This window comes from Rhinopithecus bieti, unplaced genomic scaffold (assembly GCF_001698545.2).
Source record: "Rhinopithecus bieti isolate Rb0 unplaced genomic scaffold, ASM169854v2 scaffold_25940, whole genome shotgun sequence".
Classification (NCBI taxonomy): Eukaryota; Metazoa; Chordata; class Mammalia; order Primates; family Cercopithecidae; genus Rhinopithecus; species Rhinopithecus bieti.
In genome coordinates, this window is record NW_016811810.1 from 1,450,556 (window position 1) to 1,461,402 (window position 10,847).

At 44.2% G+C, this 10,847-nt stretch overlaps 1 protein-coding gene across 1 annotated transcript in view; it reads right to left on the reverse strand.

Moving 5' to 3' along the window:
* PTK2 (protein tyrosine kinase 2) overlaps positions 1 to 10,765 on the reverse strand; it is a 368,771-nt gene extending 358,006 nt beyond the window's left edge. The window contains exon 1 of the mRNA XM_017895110.1: positions 10,642 to 10,765. The gene's annotated coding sequence lies outside the window, so the exon portion shown is untranslated. The remainder of the gene's footprint in view (positions 1 to 10,641) is intronic.
* Between the last annotated feature and the right edge of the window lie 82 nt (positions 10,766 to 10,847).

Here is a 10,847-nt window from a genome sequence, read left to right on the forward strand (position 1 = left end):
TTTTTGAGACGGAGTCTCGCTCTGTCGCCCGGGCTGGAGTGCAGTGGCCGGATCTCAGCTCACTGCAAGCTCCGCCTCCCGGGTTTACGCCATTCTCCTGCCTCAGCCTCCCGAGTAGCTGGGACTACAGGCGCCCGCCACCTCGCCCGGCTAGCTTTTGTATTTTCTTTTAGTAGAGTCGGGGTTTCACCGTGTTAGCCAGGATGGTCTCAAACTCCTGACCTCGTGATCCGTCCATCTCGGCCTCCCAAAGTGCTGGGATTACAGGCTTGAGCCACCGCGCCCGGCCCTGACTATAAGTTTTAAGTGTAACTCTCCTTGACCAAATTTTTTTTTTTTTTTTTTGAGACAGGGTCTCCCTCTGTCACCCAGGTTGGAGTGCAGTGGTGTGATCACGGCTCACTGTAGACTTGACCTCCTGGGCACAAGCAATCCTCCCACCTCATCCTCCTAAACAGCTGGGACTATAGGCATGCATCACCATACCTGGCTAATTATTATTATTATATTATTTGGGAGAGACAAGATTTCACCACGTTGACCAGGCTAGTCTCAAACTTCTGGGCTCAAGTGATCCTCCCGCCCTGGCCTCCCAAAGTGCTGGGGTTACCGGCGTGAGTTAACATGCCAGGCCAACAAATTGTTTCAAGAAGAAATTGTTCCGGGTCAATTTTCCCACCATCTCATTTCTATTATTTTTGCTTTCATTGAGCTGCACAGTTGAAAGATCATGGCAGGAAATTCATGTGGAAACATCCTTCTCACTGTTTTTAGATTACATTATTTTAATTTTGCTCATCCCTACTCTTCTTCTCTAACTTGTTAACTTTCATATACTTAAATACCCTTTACAACATAGACTATACAACAAAGTCATTTTAGTCTTTCTAATTGACTCCCTTCAGACATTCGATCTTTTCTGAAACGCTTTACAAGGCTTTCATGAATCTGTATTCCTCAACTATCAACACGCTGAAAACCCACAGAAGAGATGGGAGACTCTTTTCCATTCCTTACATTATTTACTGACCACCTATAATGGTATTATGATCAAGCTGTGGGGGACTCAAAGATACCTAACAGATAATACAGAATCCTCATCTCTGAGCTCACAACATTCTGTCTGCCAAGCTATGTGTCTAATTCTGCATAAGATACAACAGATTTAAGGGACATCACCAAATTCATCGTTGTGGATTGTTTAATTTTTATTTAAGCTTTTCTTAGGAGAAAAGGGCAAAAGGCAAAAGAATGTATTAAATTTAGGCAATAATTCAATACCAGGAATACAAATCAATTCACACAATACAGCTTCATTAGTTACCCCAAGACTTGGCAATCACCCTGACTCTATTATATGTTAGCCAATTTTTTAGCACCAAAACAAAACCACCAGGGAGCTTGTGCCTTAAGCACCAACATGTATACACAATCTACTGACATTTGCCAAAAGCCACAAGTCCAGGAGCCATACAAACTGCTATTTCAATGTAAAATTGTTCATTCAAATTCTAAACCAAGATTTAAAATAATTAGTCTCTGCATAAAACATTCAAAATCTTAACAAAAGCAGTTGTGAGATCTTCCCAAGATTTTGAAAATCCTAAAAAACACATTTAGATTCCTGAAGTGAGGGCAATCTCCTTAGCAAATCTAAGTGGCCAAGAAAATACCATACACATACCCCAAATTAAGACTAATTTTTGCCTCCTATGACTTGCATTTCTTTCAAAACACCCTAAAGCAGTGGTTCACAAACGTTACCATGCATCAAAGCACCAAGACAGCAAGTTTACAAAGCTTGCGAGGCTAGGCATGGTAGCTCATGCCTGTAACCCCAATACTTCAGAAGGCCAAAGCGGGAGAACTGCTTGAGCCCAGGAGTTCAAGATCAGCCCTGGTAACATGGTGAATCCCCATCTCTACAAAATATGCAAAAATTAGCTAGGCGTAGTAGCGTGCACCTGTAGTCCCAGCTACTCAGGAGGATCACCTGAACCTGAGAGGTCGAAGCAGCAGTGAGCGGTGATCACGCCACTACACTCCAGCAAGACCCAGTCTCAAAGAAAAGCAAAAAAAAATTAAAACGAAACAAAATAGGCCAGGCACAGTGGCTCATGCCTGTAGTCTCAGCACTTTGGGAGGCAGAGGTGGGCAGATCATCTGAGGTCAAGAGTTTGAGACCAGCCTGGCCAACATGGTGAAACACCGTCTCTACTAAAAATACAAAAATCAGGAGAGTGTGGTGGCGGGCGCCTGTAATCCCAGCTACTCAGGAGGCTGAGGCAGGAGAATTGCTTGAACCCGAGAGGCAGAGGTTGCAGTGAGCCGAGATTGCACCACTGCACCCCAGCCTGGGCGACAGACTGAGACTTCATCTCGGAAAGAAAAAAAAATTAGCTGGGCGTGGTGGCATACCCCTGCAGTCCCAGTTACTCGGGAGGCAGAGGCAGGAGAATTGCTTGAACCCTAGGGTTAGAGGTTGCAATGAGCTGAGATGGCGCCACTGCACTCCAGCCTGCACCACAGAGCGAGAATCCGTCTCAAAAACAAAACAAAATAAAAAAGCGTGCTGAACACCACCCTTAGCGTTTGATTCAAGAGACCAGAGGTAGGGCCTCAGCACCTGCATTTCTAGCAAGTTTCTAGATGATAGTGATGCTACAAATGCTGTCACTACTCTGAAAACCACTGAAAGCCCCTGGAGCTTACTGGAATGTGTGCATGAACAGTGTGAATGAGTTACCCCCTCACACTATAGCAAGACTATAGAGGAACTCACTGAAAAGCAAACCGCAAAACCTCAGGGAGAGATTCTGTACCCAAATGTTGACTTCCATTACCGGAGTGAATGTGTTTTGAACTGTCACTTTTTTATCTCAACAGCAGCACAGCAGCAAAAGACTCTGAACGAGGTCAAGGATAAGCGGCACAGTGCATAATTCACACACTTCAATATTAGGAAGATCTTTGTTCTTTTAAATGGTTTAGGGGCATAATGTTAAATCTTTGTAAAGCATCCAATTAATCCAGTTGATTAGCAAAAGATACATTAGAGCTTCTGGACAAGTAATCAAAACTTCCATCATTTTGTGTCACCTCAAACAATCTTACTATGTCTTCAGAACTTAGGATGAGTCCAAATCAATTCCTACAAGAAGATCGATTTCCAGAAAAAAAAAAGTTTCAAAATTATGAAAGAGCAGAGCAGTATTTTTTTCCTGGCCCAAGTCTGACAGTAGTAATTTAAAATACAGTAGACAAAGGCGAAAAAGATAACCCTAAGTTGTTCCCTGGTATCAAGTCCTATGTGAGTCTGAGCTCAGGTGAGTGGCTGGCCTCTGCCTCTCAAAGTGCTGGAATTACAGGCATGCACCACCGTGCCTGACCCCTATGTAATTTTTAAGTGAGGTTCTTTACCAGGGCAAACAAAATAGTAGACACCTGACTGATGCAAGTAACAGTTCTCCAATAATCATTAATATACCTGGGTTCTTTCATTTACTCATTTAATAAATATTACTGTGTAAAACACTGGTGATTCAAGCACGTATAAAACAAAGTTTATGCCCTCGTGGAGCTTACATTCTCACAAGACAACACACATTTCACTACAAAATATGTAACCCATAACACTGTTAAGCTCTTTCATCGGACCAGCAAAGACAAACATAGAGTGTTTTGGTCAAGAGAGACATAAACACAACAAGCACCTACAGTTCACAGCAGAATCCAATCCCAAAATGCAGGAATTTTAATAAGGAATATGAGGGCAAAAAAGAGACCCCTAGGCACAGATAACCCACAAACATGACTTTTTTTTTTTGAGACAGAGTCTCACTATGTCACCCAGGCTGGAGTGCAATGGTGCAATCTCAGCTCACTGAAGCCTCGACCTCCCAGACTCAAGTGATCTTCCCACCTCAGCTTCCCAAGTAGCTGGGACTACAGGCACACGCCACCACACTCATCTAATTTTTGCATCTCTTGTAGAGACCAAGTTGTGCCATGTTGCCCAGGCTGGTCACAAACTCCTGGGCTCAAGCGATCTGTCCACCTCGGCTCCCCAAAGTGCTGGGATTACAGGTGTAAGCTACCACACCCCTCCAAATGCATGATTTTTGTCATTTATCTGTTTCTGAAAAAAAATGAATTTATAGTAAAAAAAAAAAAAAAAAGTATATCAGTAAGATTTAGGTAGATTTCAATTAAATAAAATTTAATTAAGGATTGTAAGGAAATACTTTCATGTTCTTAAAAACATGTAAACTTTGTAGTGATGCTACCAGTGTTTTTCTGAGGCTTCCAACTGCTAAGGGGAGGAGAGTGCCACTAAAAACATCTACTTCCTTTTGTCTATAAACCATTTCATCAGAGTATTTGCACAAATCAGGCTACAATTAACAGCATTTACTAAAAAGTTTTTACAAACTTAAGAATTGCAGCAACCCTGCATCGAGCAAGTCTATCAGCGCCATTTATTCAACAGCATGTGCTCACTTTGTGTCTCTGTGCTACATTTTGGTAATTCTCACAATATTTCAAACTTTATTATTACATGTGTTATGGTGATCTGTGAACAGTGATCTCTTTTTATTTTTAGAGGCAGGGTCTCACTATGTTGCCCAGGCTGATCTTGAACTCCCGGCCTCAAGCAATCCTCCCAAAACACTGGATTACAAGTGTGAGCCACTGCATCTGGCCTATGATCAGCGGTCTTTGATCTTACTACTGTAGTTGTTTTGAGGGGACCATGACCTGTACCCACATGAGATACACATTTACTCTATAAACATGTGCATTCCCACTATTCCACTTACTGGGCTTGTCTCTTCTGCTCTTCTCCCTCTCCTGTGGCCTGCTATTTCCTGAGATACAAGAATACTGCAATTAAAACAATTAGCAACTCTGTAACAGGCCGAGGCGGGAGGATCATGGGAGGTCGGGAGTTCAAGACCAACCTGACCAATGTGGAGAAACCCCGTCTCTACTAAAAATACAAAATTAGCCTGACGTGGTGGTACATGCCTGTAATCCCAGCTACTCAGGAGGCTGAGTCAGGAGAACCGCTTGAACCAGGAGGCAAAGGTTGTGGTGAGCTGAGATCTCGCCATTGCACTCCATCCTGGGCAACAAGAGTGAAACTCCGTCTCAAAAAAAAAAAAAAAAAAAGGCCAGGTACGTGGTTCACTCCTATAATCCCAGCACTTTGGGAGGCCGAGGCAGATGGATCACAAGATCAGGAGATCAAGGTCATCCTGGCCAACATGATGATGAAAGCCTGCCTCAACTAAAAATACAAAAAAATTAGCCAGGCATGGTGGCACATGCCTGTAGTCCCAGCTACTCCAGGGGCTGAGGCAGGCGAATCGCTTGAACCTGGGAGGCAGAAGCTACAGTGAGCCGAGATCACACCACTGCACTCCAACCTGGCGACAGCACAAGACCCCGTCTTAAAAAAAAAAAAAAAAGGAACTCTATAACGGCCTCAAAGTGTTCAAGTGAAAGGAAGAGTCCCACCTATCTCACTTTAAATCAAAAGCTAGAAATTATTAAGCTTAGTGAGAAGAAATGTCAAAAATCAAGATAGGGCCGGGCGCAGTGGTGATGCCTGTAATCCTAGCACTTTAGGAGGACAAGGCGGGAGGATTGCCTGAGCTCAGGAGTTCAAGAATGGCTTGGGCAACACGGCGAAACCCCGTCTCTACTAAAAAAATCAAGAAAAAAAATAGCCGGCCATGGTGGTGCATGCCTGTAGTACCAGCTACTCAGGAGGCAGAGGTTGCAGTGAGCCAAGATCGCACCACTGCACTCCAGCCTAGGGGACAGAGCGAGACTCTGTCTCAAAACAAATACATAACATAACATAACATAACGTAACATATAACATAAGATAAACAAGATAGGCCAAAAGTGAGGCCTCTTGTGCCAAACAGCCAAGTTGTGAATGAAAAGGAAAAGTTATTGAAGGGAATTAAAGGTGTTACTTCAGTGAACACACAAATGACAAGAGTGTGAAACAGCCCTGGCCGGGCGCAGCGGTTCACACCTGTAATCCCAGCTACTCAGGAGGCTGAGAGTCACTTCAACCCGTGAGGCGGAGGCTGCAGTGAGCCAAGATCACGCCACTGCACTGCAGTCCAGTCTGGGTGACAGAGTGAGACTGTGTCTCAAAAAAAAAAATCTTTTTTTAAAGGTGAAGAAAACAGCTTTATTGTTGGTATAAAGTTTCAGTGGTCCAGATAGATCAAGCCAGCCATAACATTCCCTTGACCCAAAGCCTAATTCAGAGAAAGTTCCTCTTCAATTCTGTAAATTGACATGCGGAAGCTACAGAAGAAAAGCTGGAAGCTAGCAGAGGTTGGTTCATGAGGTTGAAGGAAAAAAGCCATCTCCACAGCATAAAAGTGCAAGATGAAGCAGCAAGTGCTGGTGGAGAACCTGCAGCAAGTTATCTAGAAGATCTAGCTAAGATCACTGATGAAGGTGGCTACACTAAACAACACGTTTTCAATGAAGAAAGAAACCAACTTCTATTGGAAGATGCCATCTAAGACTTTCATAGCCAGAGACATGAAGCCAATGTCTGGCTTTAAAGCTTCAGAGGACAGGCTGACTCTCGTTAGGGGCCAAGGCAGCTGGTGATTTCAAGTTAAAGCCAATGCTAGCTTCCCATTCTGAAAATCCCAGGGTCCTTAAGAACAACGTTAATTCTAAATTCTACTCTGCCTCTGCGCTACAAATGGAATAACAACGCCTGGATGACAGCACATCTGTTTACAGCATGGTTTACTGAATATTTTAAGCCCACTGTTGAGATCTACCGCTCAGAAAAATTCCTATCAAAATATTACGGTTCATTGGCAAAATACCTGTTACCCAAGAGCTCTGAGAGAGATGTACAAGGAGAGGAATGAGGTTTCCATGCTTGTTAACACCACATCCATTCTGCAGCCCATAGATTAGGAAGTCACTTGGACTTTTAAGTCTTAAAAGAAATATGTTTCATAAGGGTAGAGCTGCCATAGATAGTGATTCCTCTAATGGATCTGGGCTAAGTACATCAAAAACATGCTGGAAAGGATTCACCATTCTAGATGCCATTAACATTCATGATACATGGGAGAAAGTGAAAATAGCATTATGAACAGGAGTTTGGAAGACCCTGCTTCCAACCGCCATGGATAACTCTGAGGGATTCGCATTTTCAGTAGAGAAAGTAAATGCAGATATGGTAGAAACACCAAGAGAACTAGAATTAGAAGTGGAACCTGAAGATGTGACTGAATTGCTGCAATCGCATGATAAAACTTGAACGGATAAGGAGTTCCTTCTTAGGGATGAGCAAAGAAAGTGGTTTCCTGAAATGGAATCTACCCCTGGTGAAGATACTGTGAACACTGTTGAAATGACAACAAAGGATCTAGAATATTGCATACATTTATTGATAAAGCAATGGCAGTGTTTGGGAGTATTGAGTTCAATTTTGAAAGAAGTTCTGCTGTGGATAAAATGCTTTCAAATAGCATCACATACTCCGGAGAAATCTTTAATGAAAGGAAGAGTCAATTGATGTGGCAAACCTAATTGTTATCTTAAGAAACTGCCAGACATTTCAGTCTTCAGCAACCACCACCCTGATTTGTCAGCAGCCATCACCATTGAGGGAAGACCATCCACCAGCAAAAAGATGATTTGCTGAAGGCTCAGATGATCGATAGTATTTAATTAGGTCATGTACATTAGCTGGGCACAGTGACTCACGCCTGCAATCCCAGCACTTTGGGAGGGCAAGGTGGGAGGATCACTTGAGCCCAGGAGTTCAAGACCAACTTGTGGAACACAGGGAGACCCCATCTCTACAAAAAATGTAAAAATCAGCTGGGAGTAGTGGTGTGCACGTATAGTGCCAGCTACTCAGGAGGCTGAGGTGGGAGGATCACTTGAGCCCAGGAGGTCCACGTTGCAGTGAGCTATGACTGCACCACTGCACTCCAGCCTGGGTGACAGAACAAGACCTTGTCTCAAAAAAAAGAAATGTACATTGCTTTTCTAGACATGTTACTGCACACTTACTACAGTATAATGTAAACATAAGTTTTATATGCACTGGGAAACCAATTTGTGTGACTCATTTTATTGCAGTGGTCTAGAAACAAACCAAGATATGCCTGTGCTATACAAACTAAACTTTTCTCAGATGTTTTCACTAGCAAAAAAGAAAATTCACTTCAAATACGATAAACATAGTATAACTTTTAATGTTACTGAAATTTAAAACAAGAATTGATCGAGGTCTAAATCAACATCAGTTTAGAATACCTAAACTGAAAATGTTAAATTTAAAAACTAAAATTTTATATTAACACTTTGAAATGCATCTTTCGAAACTCTTAAGATAATTTTAATTATTTTCTACAAATTAAGACATCACAAAATACAAGGGGAAAAAGGTTTCCATAACTTTTACAAATATGAACTAAGATCCTACCTTTCTAACTAAAATCAACGTTCAGGAAAGGACAGTTTTCAAAATTGTTTTTACATTATAGAATACAATATAAATAATTTCCTCTACAGGACCCAATCATTTTTTTTTAAGGGGGCTAGCTTTAACAATAGGATTTTCTTAGACAATTTCTCCAACTCCCTAAAGGAACAGTCATCTGACTAGCTGGAGAACATGGTTTTGAGGACTGAGGGAGTAAGTTATGTAATTTCCATCAAGAAACATGGTGCTTTTCAAAAAACATTTTAGTATAAAACGTTTTAATGATCCTCACTGCCTCCTCACAATTTCACTGCTGGATTCATGGAACTTCACTCCTAATCTAACATTATTCACTTTCACTGGGCTTCCAGCCTCAAAGAATAAGGCTTTTTAGGTCCCATCTCCTCTCAGAGTTTGCCCCAGTATTCTTTGCCCCAAACCGTAAACACGGAGTTTTGATTCCGTATCTTTATTTACCCAATGACTTGCTTCTTGATGCACCACCACTTAATGTTACGTGTCCTCCTAATCAGCGTCTACACTGAAGTCTTAGGTGATTGTGAGCGCCCTAAAAGGAAACATGTGTTTTAAATAATCTTGGCCTGTGTTCATTATTAAACTAGATTATTTGATAGTGACCTGAAATTTTTTTAAGGAAAACGTTGTAATATCGACTTTGATGTCTCTGCAGTTTAATAAACAAGAAGGTTCAAAGTGATGGTAGGTTCAGCCTGTTTTTCCCCTCCAAGGATAACCACAAATACAAAACACAAAGATATTGGGACAAAAACATCCTTAAAATGTTCCTTGTTTGAATGTCATAGCGCTTTTCCAATTAACTGACTAGTATAACTCGATGAAAATATTACCTATACTGTACCCCAACAAAAATACGTTGAATGCTATTTACTTTTATGTGTCTTTCAACTACATCCGTGTGCTTACATCCGACTGTTCAGAAGTTTTCAAACATGGGACAGAGTGCTCAACTCTAGAAGACATCATTTTCATTACCCATTTCCCAAATAAAATTTAAGGCTGAGGCTCTGGTATTTCATTTCATATAGTAGTGGTCTGTTTTTGCAGCTATGAAAACGTTTACATTCTAAGTAAAAATCCCAGCGATGGTTAAGTCTTAAATAAATACAAATCCCCAAACTCTTGCACTGCCTTCAGCTTTCAGCTTGAATGTATAACCAGTTCCCATAATTACTACAATATTACTATTATCTTAGTCTCATTGCCAAAATCCCAGCTGCAGGCTAACTATGCAAGAATGAGACACTGTTGAAATGACTCGGGGGAAAAACAAAAAAAAAACTTTATCCTCACTGAATTTAGCTACAAAATCCTGGAATTAAATGAAACCAATTCCCCCCCCCCCCCCACACACACACACACACACCCCTTCTTCTAAGAAAGAACAGGATGCCGCTACACAAGGAACCCAGACAGAAATTAGGCAAACAGTTGCGCCTAAGCCACCGCGGCAGAGTCGGGGGCTGGGGGCGGAGAAGAGGAGGAAACTTGGGAAGCACAAAGACTCCAGTGAGGACTCCAGTGAGGGCTCCAGGGCTCCCCCCAAGAAACCCACGGGGCTCTATCAAACTTGAGGGTTTGCGTTCGGGCACACGGCGGGCTTGCAGCTCCGGCACCGGCAGGCCGCTCGGAGCCCAGCCTTGGCTACTCACGGGGCCGCGCCCGGAGCCCGGTCGGGCCGTCGCGAGCCTCCCTCTCGCGTCCGGCCGAACCCTGCCGGCATCCCCGCGATTTCCCTCTTCCTCCTCCTGCCTATCCCCTTTTGTTTTTCAGGCATTGGGTCCGCTCCGGCGGAGGCCGGTCCGTCCTCCGCCTCTGGCCGCCCTGCGCGCCCCCCGAGCCCCGGCCTCCTCCTCTTCCTCAGGGCCCTCGGCCTCTCCGCGCGTCCGGCCTTTTCGAAAGTCGCCCACCCATCCTCCTCACGTCCCCCGGACTCCCCATGTCCCCCAGCCTTTCTGTCTTCCCCGAACCTCTTGGCCTCCCCGCGCGCCCCTGGAATCCCCGACCTCCTCCAGCCCCCGCCTCCCCACGTCCCTCAGCCTCCCAGTTTTCTCCAAGCCTCCCGACCACCCAGCGCCCCAAGGTCCCGCCTCCCAGCGCGCGCCCCTGACCTCCTTAAGCCTCTGAGCCTCTCGGAGCCTCTCGGCCTCCGCGGGCGCCCCAACCTCCTCACGGTCACCGGCCTCCCCTCCTCCCAGAACCGGGACCGGGGGCGCGGGAGGGGCCGGTCTCCGCCGCATCCGCCCCGGGACTGGCTGGGCGGCCCCGCTCTGCCCCTCCGCCCTCAGGGCCGCGGCCCAGCCCACGACCGCTGCAC